The following is a 19113-nucleotide window of genomic DNA, read 5'->3' as shown; positions in this document are numbered from 1 at the left end:
CACAGTGCTTTCTTATTGACTCTCTTGTATGTGTGCATATTTGTGGCTCAGTGCATCGTAAACTTCTTTTGTGCTCAAGGCCTTACTCTTACTTGGTTTTCAGTCTCATTCTCCAGCCTCCCTGTTTCCTAGCAGTTGGTAGTTTTGGAATGAAGTGAGAAATAGTAGCCGTCCAAGTATTAATATATTTGTTTATGTTTTGTTCATCAGTGAGTCTTTACCTGTATGTGAATATCTTTTCTGTCCTCTTGTGTAATTAACTATTTTTTGTTTTTACTTTGGATATCTCCATTTCATCATCCTGGAAATTCATATCATAGATAAATGCCTTTAACATAAATATTATTGTAAAGAAATAAAACATCTTTATTAAAAACAACTTTTGAGCCATATTGTGAAATTACTTATTTTAGCAATTAATTTATATGACCAAATTCATTCTCCCTGTTTTTTTAATGTGATTATACAAGTGTAGTTGTAGTTTTCTTCTTTTAAAAACTTTAGGAGAAACAATATCTTTATTCAATTTTGGTTTTTAGAGAAAAGTTACTAGCTTTATTGAACTTCAGTGTTGTTGATTAGGTTTGCTACATGGGCGTAGTGTTAGCTTGGTTTAATTGATTTTCTGTTTTGCTGTAAAATTGCATCACCTAGGTGAAACATCCTGGGTATGATATTGCAGTGAGTTTTGCTTGCAGCTGAGCTTTTCTGCTGTGGTCCCTAGGTACCTTTTTCAGGTGTCTTTGTTACCATGATGGACTACAGATAAGTGCTGTGGTTTGTTGTATTTTTATGCTTAATTCTGTTACTAAAATCAAAGCATCTGATTTAAACTCATATTATCATAGCACATTAATCTTTTATAGTGGTTTATTTTTGTGGGGAAAAGTTAGAAAATCTAAATATCTTGTTTCTTTCAGTGTTACCCGGCCAATATAACTGACAAGGTTCGAAGCAGTTCATATATGTTCATTTATACAGGTTGTAGAATAACTGAGACTTCTCTTTTTATGCAAACATTAGTCTTATATTCTTTGAATCCTAAGTATTCTTGAAGAATATATTATGTAAGGAATTACTTTATAGAAGTTAACTTACAGAAGTTCTCTCTTAAATTAGTATCCCTTGGTTTTCTGGAGGCCCAATAATTAGTTCTCTAATCTTTAGTAATCAGCGCCTTTTTTTAGTTATCTTTGGTGTTCCAATATTGAAATTATTATACATAGCAAAATTTACCATTTTAACATTTCTATTTATACAGTTCAGTTGTTATTCAGTTGCTAAGTTTTGTCTGACTGTTTGCGACCCCATGGAGTGTAGCGCACCAAGCTGTCCTTTACTATTACTGTCTCCCGGAGGTTGCTGATTCATGTCCATTGGGTTGGTGCTGCTATATAACGATCTCATCCTCTGCCACCCCCTTCTCTTTTTGCCTTCAGTCTTGCCCAGTATCAGGGTCTTTTCCAGCGTGTCAGCTCTTTGGATCAGGTGGCCAAAGGATTGGAACTTTAACTTCTGCAACAGTCTTTCCAAGGAATATTCAGGGTTGATTTTCTTTAGAATTGACTGGTTGGATCTCCTTGCAGTCCAAGGGACTCTCAAGAGTCTTCTCCAACACCACAGTTCAAAAGCATTAATTCTTTGGCACTCAGCTTTCTTTATGGTCCAACTCTTACATCCAGTATATTCACATTGTTGTACAGTAATCACCATCATAGATTTTTAATCACAGCTTTATTGAGATAAAATTGTATACCACACAGCCCTGCTTTCCTGTGGAATCTGAAGGAACTCTCTCAGATTTTCCCCCTCTAGAACTGATACCTAGGTTAGGTCATCATGGTGACTGGAGAGGTTGATGAGAGTTTTTAAATTTGGTGGATCAAAAGTGCTATAACTGCAGTCAGATTCAGCAAGATCATTCTGCAAGGCCATCAGGTTCTAATCAAAGTCCAAGCATGTGATGTAAACCTAGTGAACACATTTACTTTGGTGCTTAAAGTAGAAAACCACTTCTATCTTATACTGGTTTAGTTTTAGTTGGGATAATAGACGCTGTTGGAGGACATGTATTTGCTTTCAAGAAAGCTGACAGAGTTTCACTACCAGCACATTTGGGCGGGCTATGCAAAGTATGGTCTAGCAGGCAGTCAGACTTGTTTACACACTGCCAGAAAAACTGGACTTTAAACAAGGAGCTCCTGTATTTTCCTGCTTACTGAGCTCTGCTCCACAGTACTCACGTGAAAGCTGGAGGAAGTATTCAGGTTATGGGGCTGGTGGAGGAGTTGGGTAGGCCGTGTGCCACATTGCTAGAGCTTATGGCTTAAAGGTTTTGTGCACAGCTGGTTCTGAAGAATTTGCTAAACATTGTTTAGCAAAATGGACCCCATGAAGTATTTAATCACAAAGAAGCTAATTAAGTTGATAAAATTAAGAAATCTGTTGGTGAAAAGAAGTTGATGTGATTATTGAAATGTTAGCTAATGTAAATCTTAGCAATGATTTGACTCTTTTGGCACATGGAGGACAAGTAATAGTTGTTGGCAGCAGAGGTCCTTTGAAATAAACCCATGGGACATCATGGCAAAGGAATCTAGCATAATAGGAGTTGCTCTGTATTCATCTACCAAGGAGGAATTTCAGCAGTTTGCAGCAGTCCTTGAAGCCAAAATGGAAATTGATTGGTTAAGATCAGTAATGGGTCCTCAGTATCCATTGGAGATAGTGGCCTAGGCTCATGAAGATGATATTCATAACAGTGGGACTACTGGAAAAATAATTCTCTTAAAATGATTGATCTTTTCATAGATTTCCTATGTAATTAGAGGTTTCTTTCTTCAGTTTTATGTACACTACATAATGTTTTCTTTAATTACCATTCATTTGACTCAGTTTTGTAATATTAAAAAGATTTATCTTTAGAGATCATAAGCATTGGAGTGCAGTTTATTTAATACTGGCAATATTTATGCTTTCTGTCTCTCATCAAAGTACCATCGTAGTAGGAAATTCTTGATATTTGATCATTAATTCCATAACTTTAACTAAAACATCAAAATAGGACTGGCTGATTTCCAGGCCTACTTCTTCGTATAAAGGTTCTTTAGCCTCTGCGTGCATGCATGTTCAGTCACTCAGTTGTGTCTGACTCTTTGTGACCCCATGAACTGCAGCCCACCAGGTTCCTCTGTCCATGGAATTTTTTGGGTAGGAATACTGGAGTGAGTTGCTGTTCCCTCCTCCAGGGAATCTTCCAAACCCAGGGATAGAATCCCCGTCTGCTGCATTGGCAGATAGATTCTTTATCACTGAGCCACCTGGGAAGCCCTTAGTCTCTGATTAATTCTGAAGATTTTTTGGACTAAACAAGACCGCCTTTCGAAACTAATCTCATCACGATCTATAAGTCTTTCAGAAGGGCAAGATAAACAGTATCCAGATAAATTTGTTAATTTTCCAATATTTCCCAATACATTGTGACATTCACTAGTTTAATGGTTGATTACCAGCGATCCATATATTCTATGAGGACAGCAGCCTTCTTTGGTATAATATGATACTAGGTAAAGTAGATTTAGAATTATCTTTTTATGTGGGATTAAATATTTTTACTTCATTAATGAGTTTGGCACATTAAGAATGATATGCTTTTGTTTTCATAACATGGCAGCTGTAATAAATTTTAGAGGAAATTAAAAAAAATTTTAAATCATATACTATACAGTTCACTCATTTAAAGTGTACAATTCCATAGTTTTTAGTATATTTGAGAATTTTGCAACCATCACTAATATAACTAATGAACATAGATGCAAAACTTCAACAAAATACTAGCAAACCAAATCCAACAATACATTGAAAGGATCATACATCGTGATAAGTGGGATTTCTCTCAGGGATACAAGGATTTTTCAGTATCAGCAAATCAATCAGTTTAATATACCACATCAACAAATTGAAGAAAAAACCATATGGTCATCTCAGTAGTTACAAAAAAAGCTTTTGACAAAATTCAACACCCATTTATGATAACAACTCTACAGAGAGTGGGGTATAGAGGGAACACATCTCATATAATAAAGACCATATATGACAAGCCTACAGCTAACATCATAGTCAACAGTGAAAAGCTGAGAACGTTTCCTTTAAGATCAGAAACAAGACAAGGATGTCCACTCTTCGTCTCTTCTATTCAACATAGTTTTGGAAGTCCTAGCTTTGGCAGTCAGAGAAGAAAAAGAAAGGGAATCCAGTTTGGAAAAGAAGTGAAACTGTCACTGTTTGCAGATGAAATACTATACACAGAAGATCCTAAAGATGCTACCAGAAAACTGCAAGAGCTCATCAGTGAATTTGGTGAAGTTGTAGGATACAAAATAAATACACAGAAATCTGTTGCATTTTTTTAAACTAATTAATTTATTTTCAGCTGTGCTGGGTCTTTGTTGCTGTGTGTGTGACAGATTTCTCTAGTTTCGATGGAGCTGGGGCTACTCTCTAGTTGTGGTGCTTGGGCTTCTCATTGCGATGGCTTTTCATTGCAGAGCACTGGCTCTAGGACACGTGGGCTTCAGTAGTTGTGACGCATGGGCTTAGCTGCTCTGCGGCATGTGGAATCTTCCCAGACCAGGGATCGCACACATGTCTCCTATATTGGCAGGTGGATTCTTTACCACTGAGCTACTGGGGAAGTCTTCTGTTGCATTTCTGTACACTAACAATAAAAAATAAGAAGGAGAAATTGAAGAAACAATCTGGACTGCTACATGTTAAAAAAAAGAAAAGACATTCTTTAATACCATAAGCAAAAATAAACTCAAAATGGAGTAAAGGCCTATGTGTAAAACCAGATACTGTGAAACCCTTGAAGGAAAATATATGCAGAACACTCCTTGGCTTAAATTGCGGAAATATCTTTTTCAGTTTGTCTCCTAGAATAATGGAAATAAAAACAAAAGTAAAAAGGATCTAATTAAACTCAGAAACTTTTGCACAGAAAAGGAGAACGTAAACAAAACAGAAAGACAACCCACAGAATGGAAGAAAATATTTGCAAATGATGTGACCAACAAAGGATTAGTCTCCATAATGATACAAATGAACTTAATCAAAACAGAAGGAGACTCACAGACTTGAGAAGGAACTTAAGGTTATGGGGTTGGGGGGGGTGGTGAAGGGGGGAGGGGGGAAGGGTGGGTGAGTGGATAAATTGGGAGTTTAGGATGGACACACTGCTATATTTAAAATAGATAACCAACCTCAGATATGCAGATGTTATCATCCTAATGGCAGAAAGTGAAGAGGAACTAAAGAACCTCTTGATGAAGGTAAAAGAGGAGGGTAAAAAAGCTGACTTAAAACTGAACATTCAAAAAACTAAGATCATGGCATCTGGTCCTGTCACTTCATGGCAAATAGATGGGAAAGATGGAGACAGTGGCAGATTTTATTTTCTTGGACTCCAAAATCACTGAGGATGGTGACTATAGCCATCAAATTAAAAGACACTTGTTCCTTGGAAGGAAAGCTATGACAAAGCTAGACAGCGTTTTACAAAACAGACACCACTTTGCCAATAAAGGTCCATACAGTCAAAGCTATGGCTTTTCCAGTAGTCATGTATTGATGTGAGAATTGGACCATAAAGAAGACTGAACACCGAAGAATTGATGCTTTCAAACTGTGGTGCTGGTGAAGACTCGAGAGTCCCTTGGACTGCAAGGAGATCAAACCAGTCAATCCTAAAGGAAATCAACCCTGAATATTCATTGGAGGGACTGATGCTGAATCTCCAATACTTTGGCCATCTGATGCAAAGAGCCGACACATTGGAAAAGGACCCTGATGCTGGGAATGATTGAAGGCAGGAGGAGAGGATGAGATGGTTGGATGGCATCACCGACTCAATGGACATGAGTTTGAGCAAACTCTGGGAGATAGTGAAGAACAGAGAAGCCTGGTGTCCTGAAGTTCATGGGGTCAAAAAAATTGGACACGACTTAGTGACTGAACAACCACCACCACCACCAAGGATATACTATATATAGCACAAAGAACTCTTCTCAATAGTCTATAATAACCTAAATGGGAAAAGAATTTGAAAAAGAATAGATAACAAGTATATGTATAACTGAATCACTCTGCTGTACACCTGAAACTAACTCAACAGTGTTAATAAACTATACGCCAATATAAAGTTAAAAGGAAAACGTAAATTCTACTGGAAATTTTATTTTTTTTTTCTTTTCTTTTTCTGGAAATTTTAAGAAAGCAAAATTCACGCATTTGAAGTGTACAATTTGTAGTTTTTAGTATATTTACAAAGTTGTGCAACCATCACCATAAGTACTTTTTTTTTTATTGGCTATGCTGGGTTTTCATTGTGGCCCACAGGCTCTTCCTTGCTGCATGTGGGGTTTCTGTTTTGACGAGTGGGGCTACTCTCTAGTTGCAGTGCAAGAACATTTCATTGCAGTAGCTTTTCTAGTTGCAGTTGCATGGGCTCTAGGGCTTTGGTAGTTGCACCATGGCCTCAGTAGTTGTGGCACATGGGCTTACTTGCCCCATGGCATGTGGATTCTTAATTCTCCAATCAGGGATTAAATCCATATCCCCTGCATTGGCACGAAGATTCTTAACCACTGGAGCACCAGGGAAATCCCACCATAAACAATTTTACAACATTTTCATCACCTCCAGAAGAATCTTTGCATCCATTAGCTATCATCACCCAATTCCCCTACCCTCTCCAATCCTTAAGCAACCACTTATCTGCTTCCTGTTTTTATATATTTGCCTATTCTTGACAATTCATATAAATGGAGTCATATGTGGTCTTTTGTGACTGACTTCTTTCCTTTAGCATTGTGTTTTGTTGATTGATCTTTGTTGTGGCATGTATGAGCACTTCTTTCCTTTTTATGATTGAATAATACTCTATTATATGGATATATCACATTTTGTTTATTCATTCATAAGGTTATAAACATTTGACTTTTATGAATCGTGCATAACATATAATATTTTCATTATCATTTAGTTGAGATTATTTTAAAATTTCCATTGTGATTTCTTCATGAGCCCATGGGTTATTAGTATATTAGTTTATTTCCAAACATTTTGTGTCTTTCTAGATATCTTTTGTTTATAAATCTCTTTTTCAGCTTCACTGAGGGCAGAAAATATATTCTGTGTTTCAAATCTTTGAAATTTGTTCAGGGTTGCCTGATAGACCAGTATTTATTTTCAGTTAAAGGATAACTGGATTCTATATTCATCTAGAATTATTCTCATCCTTCTGTTGAAATCTTAAATCATTATGAAGAAAACTGTCTTCTAAAATGCTTCCTAATAATTATTTATACTCACTGAGCATACTTTTTGTATGTATTAATAACCACCCTGTGATATTGGAGTTATTATACTTATTTTATAAATGAAACTGGGGCACAGAAAGATTAAGTAAACTGTGTAGGTTATGTAGCTGGCAAAAAAGTGGGCTGGAGAATAGGCAAATCCATAGAGAATAGAAAGTAGATTAATGGTTGCTAGGACTCGGGTTTTGCGGAGTGACTGCTAATGGGTATGGAATTTCTCTTTTGGAGTGAGGAAGATGTTCTGGAATTAGCGGTGATGATTGTGAATATATTAAAAACTATTGAAGTTTGTACTTTAAAGGGGTGAATTTTATGATGTGTGAATTGTATCTCAATTTCTTTTAAAAAGACAGAACTGGAATTCCAACTCAGGAATTATTTCCCGTAAACTGCTTATTCACTCACTCAGACTTTTGAGTTGCGATAGGTTCAATTTTAGAAGTAAAATCTCATCAGCCTGTAATTTAAGAGTTATATCCTACATATGGCTTATTGCAAATGCTCTTTTCTGATTTGTTTTTGAAGAATTCAGATACTTCTGTATAGAAATGGAGTTGCATGTTTAATTCTTTTTAGATGTATTCCAGATAAGGTTGGAAAATTAAATGAAGCTCCACAAGTAAGCTGTCTAATATAGGGTAGCTCATAATGCTTGTTAAGGTCTGAGATGCCATCGTCTCTCTCTCCTAGCTAATCTCTTTTCCATCTCGGCTTTAAAGGTTTTCTCTCATAGGTTTTTCCTGGTCTTCCAGCCTCATTGTGTAAGACTACTCCCACCCACGACATTCTGTACGTATTTCTACTTTTTAATCACACTGCAATAGTTTTTTCTGTCTTCCCTATTAATTTGAACAGGGACAGCATTTGAATTAGTTTTCATACCTAAATTGTTCTCCAGTGATTGTTACAGTAAAATAGGAATCCCAATAAGAACTTATCAATGCCTAGTCTTTAGTGAACTACAAGAGAGTATAAATAATGCTTTGCTGATGGTCTGATTTCAGACATGTTATAAATGTTGGAATTGGGCTGGAATTTCCGTTTCTGGAGGTGGCAATGAGGCAGCATTTTAAATACCATTGTAGTCTTTTTAGAGATTACTTGAAAATATATGTATCAGGATGGGACATTTGGATATTTCATTTGTTGTTGTTCAGTCACCCAATCATTTCTGACTCTTTGTGACCCCATGGACTGCAGCATGCCAGGCCTCTCTGTGTCCCTCACCATCTCCAAAGTTTGCCGAAGTTCATGTCCATTGCATTGGTGATGGCGTCCAACCATCTCATCCTCTGACGACCTCTTCTTCTGCCCTCAATCTTTCCCAGCATCAGGAACTTTTCCATTTAGTCAGGTGTTTAAATCAGATGCCCAAAATACTGGGCGTTTCAGCTTCAGCATCAATCCTTCCAGTGAGTATGCAGGGTTGATTTCCCTTAAGATTGACTGGTTTGGTCTTGCCGTCCAAGGGACTTGCAGAAGTCTTCTCCAGCACCACAGTTCAAAGGCATCAGTTCTTCGGTGCTTGGCCTTCTCTATGGTCCAGCTCTCACAACTGTATGTGACCACTGGGAAGACCATAGCCTTGACCATACGGACCTTTATCAGCAGAGTAATGTCTCTGCTTTTCAACACACTGTCTAGGTTTGTCATAGCTTTCCTGCCAAGAAGCAAATGTCTTCAGATTTAATGGCTGCAGTCACCATCTGCACCTTTCCCCCTCTATTTGCCATGAAGTAATGGGGCCGTGGTTTTTTTTTTCATATTTAGTTTTAAGCTGGCTCTTTCACTCTTCCTCCTTCACCCTCGACAAGAGGCTGTTTAGTTCTTCTTCACTTTCTGCCATTAGAGTGATATCATCCGCATATCTGAGGTTGTTCATGTTTCTCCCGCCTATCTTGATTCCAGCTTGTAACTCACCCAGACTTGCATTTCTCATAATGTCCTCAGCATGTAGATTAAACAAACAGGGTGACAGCAGTCAGCCCTGTTGTACTCCTTTTTCGATCTTGAACCATTCAGTTGTTCCATACAGGGTTCTAACTGTTGCTTCTTGACCCGCGTACAGGTTTCTCAGGAGACAGGTAAGATGGTTTGGTATTCCCATCTCTTTAAGAGCTTCCCACAGTTTATTATGATCCACATAGTCAAAGGCTTTGATGTAGTCAGTGAAACAGAGGTAGGGGTTTTTCTGGAATTCTCTAGCTTTCTCTGTGATCAACGAATGTTGCAATTTGATCCCTAGTTCCTCTTCCTTTTCTAAACCAAGATTGGACATCTGGAAGTTCTTGGTTTGCATAATGCTGAAGCCTAGCATGCAAGATTTTAAGCATGACCTTACCAGCATGGAAGATGAGTGCAATTGTCCGATGGTTAGAAAAAAAAAATTTTGTTTCTTCCTGGAGGTCTCTGATTGCATTTCAGTCTTAATTGCCTAACAGTACCAATTTTAGTTTCTTAAAACACAGTGATATTTGCTACTTGAGAAAAAATTAGTGTAGTTAACTACCTTGTCCTCCAATATTTTATAGTTTTCTTACTCCCATTTAATTTTACTCAGAGAGCTTCTCTCCTTTAGTTGTTTATTCTCCTCTAACTTAGATTTTTACTGTTGGAAATTGTTTTGTTTTTATAAGTTTTAATTATTGTAGATGTAATCTTTCTTGATTGTGAATAATTAATACATATGTTTGCTTTACCAAAAAACATATGTTTGCTTTACCAAAATTAGGGTAATAAAATTATACAGATTTTTCTTTGACCACTTTATTTTACCCATTTCCTCTGTCACTAAGATTTCTATAGCAGAAATTTGAATTAGATACATAGCACTGTGGACCTTAGGAAGGTCTTATAATTGATATAACCATGGATAGCCCTGTGGAATAGCAGGCTTTTTCTAATTTTACTCTTAAAGATAGTGGTACCTATACTATTTTAGGCACAGTCTTATACCTAAATCTTTGTGCATATGTCTGGTTATTTTCTTACTTGTTTGGATCAAACTGCATGCTGGATTGAACTACATGTTTTGTTTTTTAATTAAAATATTTTGGTTGTGCTGGATCTTCATTACTGTGTTCAGGCTTTCTCTTGTTGAGGTGATCAGAAGTTTCTCTCTAGTTGTGGTGGGTGGGCTTCTCATTTCAGTGGCTTCTCTTGTTGCAGAGCATGTGCTTTATAGAGTATGAGGGCTTCAGTAGTGGCTCAGGGGCTTAGTTGCCCTGCAACATGTGGAATCTTCCTGGAGCAGGGATCAAACTCGTGTCCCCTTCATTGGCAGTAGGATTCTTAACCACTGAACCACCAGGGAAGTCTGAGCTGCATATTTGATAAATACAGCAAAGTGGCTCTATAGGAAAGGTGGTCCTTATATTCCCAACCATGCAACATTTTCTGTTAGCTTTGCTAATACTGGAATTTGAAATAAAATACCCCAGGTGCTTCTCCCATTTTAAATGAATATACTTAGGTGACCTAACACTGTTGTTCAGTCACTCAGTCGTGTCCAACTGTTTGTGACCCCATGGACGGCAACACACCAGGCTCCTCTGTTCTCCACCATCACCTGGAATTTGTTCAAATTCTTGTCCATTGAATCAGTGATGCTATCTAACCATCTCATCCTCTGCTGCCTCCTCCTCCTTTTGCCTTCATCAGGGTCTTTTCCAATGAGTTGGCTCTTCATATCAGGTGGCCAGAGTATGGGAGCTTCAGCATCAATCTTTCCAATGAATATTCAGGATTGATTTCCTTTAGGTTTGGCTGGTTTGATCTCCTTACTGTCTAAGGGACTCTCAAGTGTCTTTCTCCAGCACCACAATTCAAAAGCATCAATTCTTTGGTGCTCAGCCTTCTTTATGGTCCAACTCTCACATCCATACGTGACCACTGGAAAAACCATAGTTTTGATTGTACGGAGCTTTGTCAGCAAACTGATGTCTCTGCTTTTTGATACTCTGTCTAGCTTTGTCATAGCTTGCCTTCCAGGGACAGAGCGTCTTAATTTCATGGCTGCAGTCACCATTCTCAATGATTTTGGAGCCTAAGAAAAGAAAATCTGTCACTGCTTCCACTTTTTCTCTATTTACCATAAAGTGATGGGACTGGATGCCATGATCTTAGTTTTTTTTTTTTTTTTCCATGATCTTAGTTTTTTGACTGTTGAGTTTCAAGTCAGCTATTTCACTCTCTTTCACACTCATCAAGGGGCTTTTTAGTTCCTCTGCTCTATGCCCTAACCTAACCCTAACCCTAAGAGTGGGATCATCTGCATATCTGAGGTTGTTGATATTTCTCCTGGAAATCTTGATTCTAGCTTGTAATTTGGCTTGGCATTTTGCATGGTGTACTCTGCATATGAGTTAAATAAACAAGGTGACAATATACAGCTCTGTTGCACTCCTTTCCCAGTTTTGAATCAGTCATTTGCCATGTCTGGTTCTAATTGTTGCTTTTTGACTCGCATACAGGTTTCTCAGGAAACATTGTAAGGTGATCTGGTATTCCCATCTCTTTTAAGAATTTTCCACAGTTTGTTGTGATCCACATAGTCAAAGGCTTTAGTGTAGTCAGTGAAGCAGAAGGAGATGTTTTTCTGGAATTCCTTCACATTCTTTATGATCCAGCGAATGTTGTCAATTTGATCTCTGGTTCCTCTGCTTTATCTAAATCAACTTGTACATCTAGAAGTTCTCGGTTCACTACACCATACTATTTAGCATTTATAATGGCCCTTGTAATATTACTGTCAGGACCATTCGTTTGTCTTTCCATAGAAGGATCCATTCTACCTAAGGAAAAGGGTTGTCATTAAGGCTGTATTTACTGTCAGGAGAGCATAAAGGATGAAGCTGTAAAGACTTGGATAAAGACTTCATGTGAAATGATAATTGAACTAATGACAGAACATCCTTTGATTCTTTATAATAATTTAATTGTAACATGCTGATTTTCACATTGGGGCCATGATATGTTAGATTATGAAAATATTTTCAAATAGTTTTTATTGTGGACTTTTTCAAATGTATGTCATATGATACAGATAGTATAATGAACTCTGTTCGGTGCTTACTCCCTGAAAATAGCACTAACACAATGTGTTGTTAAGGTAAATCTGAGTTTATTGCTTACGACTTTAAGGAAGATAATGCTTAGTTTTAGGAGCTTTATTAATTTCTCAGGACTGCCATAGCAATTACCACAAAATTAGTGGCTTTAAACTACAAAAGTTTATTATCTCACAGTTCTTGGAGGCTAGAAGTCCCACATCAAGTTGTCAAGGAGGTCATTCTCCCTCCCTCTGAAGGCTCTGTAATAGAAACCATCCTATTTGTTTCTCTTGGCTTCTGATTATTGCCAGAACCCACCAACATGACCAGAATTTAACTTGATTGTATCTGTGAAGAGCCCTATTTCCAAAGAAGGTCACTTTTCAGTTTGCCAGTGAACAGGAGCTTTGGGAATAAACTATTCAAACCAACACTGTAGCCTTTTGGGAAGGAGGAGAGCGAAGTTGGGATGTTTATGGTTTTGGGGATTTGATTTAAGGGGGCTATATTAGTATGGAGGCTTGATTAGAATTGGGTAAAGACTGTTGCAATCGTTTAAAATTTGTGGGCATGACAAAGTGTGAGCATTTTGAGACAAAGTTCAAAGAATCTGTGAGAGACTTCCCTGGTGGTCTAATGGCTAAGACTCCAAACTCCCATTGCAGTGGGTCCGAGGTTCAATCTCTGGTCAGGGAACTAGATCCCATATGTGCTGCAACTAAGATTTTGCATGCTGCAACTAAAGATCTTGCATGCCACAACTAAGACCTGGCGCAGACAAACAAGCAAACATTTTTTAAAAATCTGTGAGTGTAAACAATCATTTTATGCTATCTTATGACTAGATGGACAGTTTTATGTTAATTTGATGGACTTTGGGGAGTTTCCTGAAGGAGCAGTAGTTATTTGCAACTCTGTTTCCCTAGGTAAGAATTTCCAGGTGGCGCTAGTAATAAAGAACCCACCTCCAAGTGCAGGAGACATGAGAGTCATGGGTTCAATCCCTGGGTTGGGAAAATCCCCTGGAGTAGGGCATGGCAACCCACTCCAGTATCTTGCCTGGAAAATCCCATGGACAGAGGAACCCGGCTAGTGACAGTGCATACGGTCACAAAGAGTCGGACATGACTGAAGTGACCTGCCTGCACACATGCAGGGCAGTGAAGTCGGGCTGATAACGCTAGAATGGTAAGTGATGTTTATGTAGAGAGTGAGCTGTGTGATTGTGATTGTTCAGTCCCCAAGTACCATCAGAGAGCTTATGTTCCTAATGTTTTGCCATTTTTTGTTTTATTTCTCTTGTATGCTCCTTCTCTGCTACCCTGAAAGAGTAGCAATCAAGCTTCCCTCTCTGTGGTCCTTTCTGTCTTTGTCCCTCTTTCTGTCAAACCTATAGATTGTTATTAACCATTTACTAGCAGGCAGACATAGAACTCTTCATACAGTCTACGTAAACTTGATGAGGTGTCCGTTTTCTGATCTTTATGATGATTCCATCCAACTTAAATGAAAGGTTTACACAAGAGGATTTGAGTATACTCAGTTCCTGGATACTGTTACCTTTACTGTTTAGTGCCAGTTAACCAGAATCCTCTGACCCGTTACAGGTCTCCTCTGATCCCCCTTTTTAGGGATCAAGCATGTATAGGCTCTGAGGCTTATTAGATTTTTTTTTTTTTTTAGAGTAGACATAATATATATATAGTAAAGCGTACAAGTCTTTTAAACTTTGAATTCAGGAATTTTTTGTGTATGCTTTACCTTTGTTAATGAACTTTTTATTTTAGAATAATTTTAAATATGTAGAAATACTACAAACAGTACCAAATTCCCATTTAACCCTCTCTTAGTTTACCTCATGTTAACATATAAAATTACTGTGGTACATTTGTCTAAGAAACTGGCATTAGTATATCACTATATATAACCAAACTCTCAAGACATTATTTGAATGTTACTAGTTTTTTTCACTAATACCCTTTTTCTGTTTCAGGATGCAGTCCAGAGTGCCACATTGCATTTAGTTTTCATGTCTCCATAGATTCCTTTGGTTTGTGACAATTTCTCGCTCAGCCTTTGCTTGTTTTTCATGATCCATCTTGAGGCAAGTCCCCAATGTTTTTGGCACCAGGGACGAGTTTCATGGAAGATGCTTTTTCCACAGACGAGAGTGGAGGATGATTCAAGAGCATTACATTTATTATGTACTTTATTTCTTTTATTACTCTTTCACCTCCATCTCAGATCATCAAGCATTAGATCCTAGAGGTTGGGGACCCCTGCTTTAGAGTGCCCCCAGTTTGGGTTTATCTGTTGTTTTTCTCAGGTGTAGGGTAGACTGCAACAGAAGTAAAGACCCTTCTTAATACAGTAGATCAGGATTACATGATATCCACATAAATATATGCAGTTTTTATTGGGAATCACGTATATATAATTAAGTATTTAACTTTTTTTAAAAAAATTCTTTTTGTTAAAGTGTAATATCTGGTAAGGTCATAAAGTGAAGTCACTCAGTCATATCCGACTCTTTGCAACCCCATGAACTGTAGCCTATCATGCACCTCCGTCCATGGGATTTTCCAGGCAAGAGTACTGGAGTGGGTTGCCATTTCCTTCTCCAGAGGATCTTCCTGACCCAGGGATCAAACCCAGGTCTCATGCATTGTAGGCAGACACATTACCATCTGCGCCATCAGGGAAGTCCGTAAAGTAGACAAATTTTAAATGTATGGGGCTTGTTGAAAATTTTGCATATTAATACATTCTTGTAACTACTCCTCAGTTAAAAATATAGGTCTTTATAGCAGTCAGAAGTTTCCCTGACTCCGTGTTCCAGTTAGAAACTCCAGAAGTTACTACTATTTTGACTTCTATATCCACTGATTAATTGTGCCAATTTTGAACTATATATAAGTGGAATCATACAACATATATATTTTTTATATCGGACCCCTTTCACCCCATGTAATGTCTGTGAAATTTGTCTATGTTATTGTGTATATAAGATGTTATTTTTGCTTGTGTAATATTTTGTTATCACTGTGCCATAATTTATCCATTTCCTCCCCACTCCCTTCTTTTTAGTCCCAGGGCAAGTGCAATTTTAGTTCCCAGGCTAAAACTGAATCCATATCCCCCACAGTGGAAGCACGGAGCCCTAACCACTGGACATCCAGGGAATTCTTAATCCATTCCCTTATTGATAAAGATTTGGATTACTTCTGGTTATTGGCCATTATGAATAAAGCTGTTTTTAACATACTTGTACATGGCTTTTTTGTTATTGTTCAAATACTGCAGACATTCTTTTATTATTGAATTTTAGTATATTTTCTTGAGTAAATGTTCATTTGCTTTATGCCTTTAGGACTATTTCCAGAGATTTTAAATGCTTTTTGTTTTGTTTAAATTCTCACCAGTTTCACTGGGAAGTTGGTGTATGTAACTCCTTACAGTGTCATGCTGAAACTGGTTTCCCTTTCACATATCTCACAATCTGGGTTTTCCTTTTCACCCTTAATTGTCTGTCTGTCTCTTTTTAAAATTATTTATTTATCTATTTATTTTTGGCTTTGCCAGGTCTTTGTTGCTCTGCACAAGCTTTCTCTAGTTGCAGTGAATAGGGGCTACTCTTTGTTGTGGCGCTTGGGCTTCTCATTGCAGTAGCCTCTCTTCTTGCCAGGAGTGGGCTCGGTAGTTGTGGCACACAGCCTTTGTTGCTCTATGGCGTGTGGGATCTTCCTGGACCAGGGATTTAATGTGTGTTCCGTGCATTGGCAGACAGATTCTTAACTGATGGACCACCAGGTGATTCCGAAGCTTTTTTGTATTACAGATCTAACAAGGAATTCTCTCACTTTTGTTTGTCTGTAATCTTCACTTGTCTGTGGACTTCCCTGGTGGCTCAGATGGTAATTACGTCTGCCTACAACAAAGGTCCGTCTGGTCAAGGCTATGGTTTTTCCAGTGGTCATGTATGGATGTGAGAGTTGGACTGTGAAGAAAGCTGAGCGCCGAAAAATTGATGCTTTTGAACTGTGGTGTTGGAGAAGACTCTTGAGAGTCCCTTGGACTGCAAAGAGATCCAACCAGTCCATCCTGAAGGAGATCAGTCCTACGTGTTCATTGGAAGGACTGATGCTGAAGCTGAAACTCCAATACTTTGGCCACCTGATGCAAAGAGTTGACTCATTGGAAAAGACCCTGATGCTGGCAGGGATTGGGGGCAGGAGGAGAAGGGGACGATAGAGCATGAGATGGCTGGATGGCATCACTGACTCGATGGGCATGAGTTTGAGTCAACTCCGGGAGTTGGTGATGGACAGGGAGGCCTGGCGTGCTGCGATTCACGGGGTCGCAGAGTCGGACACGACTGAGCGACTGAACTGAACTGAACTGAACAATGCGGGAGACTCGGGTTCGATCCCTTGGTTGGGAAGATCCTTTGGAGAAGGAAATGGCAACACACTCCAGTACTCTTGCCTGGAAAATCCCATGGACAGAGGAGCGTGATAGGCTACAGTTCATGGGGTCGCAAAGAGTCAAATACAACTGAGCAACTTCACTTTATGACCTTACTTTATAATCTTCACTTAACCTTCATTTTTGAAAGGTAGTTTTATGAGATATAGTATTTAAGTGTTGAAAAAAATGTATTTTCTTTAAGAAATTTAAAGATGTAATTCCATTGTCTTGTGTTCTCATTTTCTCTGTGGAGAAGTTCATAAAAATGTATATTCATTCTCTCCCTACCTCTTCCCCCATCCACCTCCTATGTGTAGTACATTTTTCCCGGATGTTTTCAAGGGTTTTCTTCCTTTATCCTTGGATTTTAATAGTTTGTCAAGGTATGATTTTCTTTGTATTTGTCCTGTTCATTGAATTTCTTGGATCTGTACGTTTTTAACCTTTCACTGTATTTGAAAAGTTTTCAGCTATTATTTCTACAAATATTTTCCCCTAATTTCTTCTATCTTATCAGGTGGGAACTTCTTTTATATATATGTTAAACTATTTGATCTGTATTCAGCTTCACTTCTTTCTTCTGCCATTTCCACCAGCTGTTAAATCCATACAATTACTTTTCTGATAATTTATTGTAAGTACTTGCAATTTACGTTTGATTCTTTTTTCTCATTTTTCTTTCTCTGTGGAAATTTTCCTTTTACTTATTTCTTATACATATCTTCTTCCAAGGTCTAGAATATGTCTCTAATAGCTGCTTTAAATCCTTGTCTGCTAACTACAAAATCTGATTCATCTTGGAGTCTGTTGGTTTAGTTTTTTGTTTTTTTTTTTAACTTTTTATTTTGTATTGGGGTATAGCCGATTAACAGTGTTGCAATAGCAGCAGATGAATAGCAGAAGGAATGCAGCCCCACATATACATGTATCCATTATCCCCCAAACTCCCCTCCATCCAGGTTGGAGTCTTGTTTTTTAACTGCTTTTTTTCTTGAGTATGAATTATATTTATTTCTTTGCATGTTCACACTTTTTAAATTGGATACAGGACGATGAAGAATAGATATATACAGACTCTAGATTTTATTGTTACTCCAGTGAGTTGTTTTGTCCTAGAAGGTAGTTACCTTGGCTGGATTCAAATTCTGAACTGTGTGTTGGACTCTTTTAACATCCGTCTGCTGCTGGGAACCCTGAAGTCTCCCCATCAAGTCCTCATAGATCATTGAGGACATCAACCAAGAATTTGGACATGTTTTAAATGCAGATCTATTTGCAGCCCTCTTTCTTGCAGAAGTCTACTTTCCCAATCTTTCTAAGTGTTCTTTGAGCCCTGAACTTTGTCCTCTGACTCCTCAAACCTTTTAGGAATTGGGTCTTCTGCTACCAGAAACATGCCCATTGGGTTGTGTTTCATTGTTTGTTTGTTGTTTAGTCACTAAGTCATGCCCAGCTCCTTTGTGACCCTTCGGACTATAGCCTGTCAGGCTCCTCTCTCTATATGGGATTTCCCAGGCGAGAATACTAGAGTGCTGGAGTGAGTTGCCATTTCCTTCTCCAGGGGATTTTCCCAATCTAGGGGTTGAACCTATGTCTCCTGCATTGGTAGACAGGTCCTTTACCACTGAGCCACCAGGGAAGCCCTTATGTTTCCTAGTGCTTCAGGAAAAAAGTTACTGCCTGAAAAATCTCATTCTTTGCTGTTTTTTCTTTCAAGGATATACTCCCTTTCATTTTCTATTTCTTATGGTCTGTGTTCAGGTTCTTTAAAACCTGGAGGCTAGGTAGGTAGTAACAATAACTTTTCTGCCATGGTGACCATGGGTTGTTTTTTTTGTGGTGGGGCGGAGGTGGGGGGGGGGCTTGTCTTAAACAGCAAAGGGAAGTAGTATATTGAGAAGAACATGACCTTTGGTTAGAAATGGAATGGAGTCATGTAATAGGGAACTGAATTACCTTGGGCAGTTTTCTAAATTCCTGAGCGTGTTACCTTTTCCTGAAAGATGGAAATAAAATTTCACTTCTTGCAAATTAATGTCAAGGTTCAGTTCAGTTCAGTTCAGTCGCTCAGTCGTGTCCGACTCTTTGCGACCCCATGAATCGCAGCACACCAGCCCTCCCTGTCCATCACCATCTCCTGGAGTTTACTCAAAGTCATGCCCATCGAGTCGGTGATGCCATCCAGCCATCTCATGCTCTGTCGTCCCCTTCTCCTC

The 19113-nt window shown here is 38.3% G+C and overlaps 1 protein-coding gene and 1 pseudogene across 3 annotated transcripts in view; both read left to right on the top strand.

Annotated features, from left to right (window-relative positions):
• The window catches only part of RAB6A (RAB6A, member RAS oncogene family), an 85523-nt gene that overhangs the window by 21071 nt on the left and 45339 nt on the right, over positions 1 to 19113 (top strand). The gene's annotated exons all lie outside the window — the stretch shown is intronic.
• On the top strand, positions 1672 to 2796 carry LOC122449482 (annotated as a pseudogene).

Source organism: Cervus canadensis, chromosome 11 (genome assembly GCF_019320065.1).
Source record: "Cervus canadensis isolate Bull #8, Minnesota chromosome 11, ASM1932006v1, whole genome shotgun sequence".
Classification (NCBI taxonomy): domain Eukaryota; kingdom Metazoa; phylum Chordata; class Mammalia; order Artiodactyla; family Cervidae; genus Cervus; species Cervus canadensis.
Note: the sequence above shows the minus strand (reverse complement) of the source record. Positions and strands in the feature narration are given on the sequence as shown.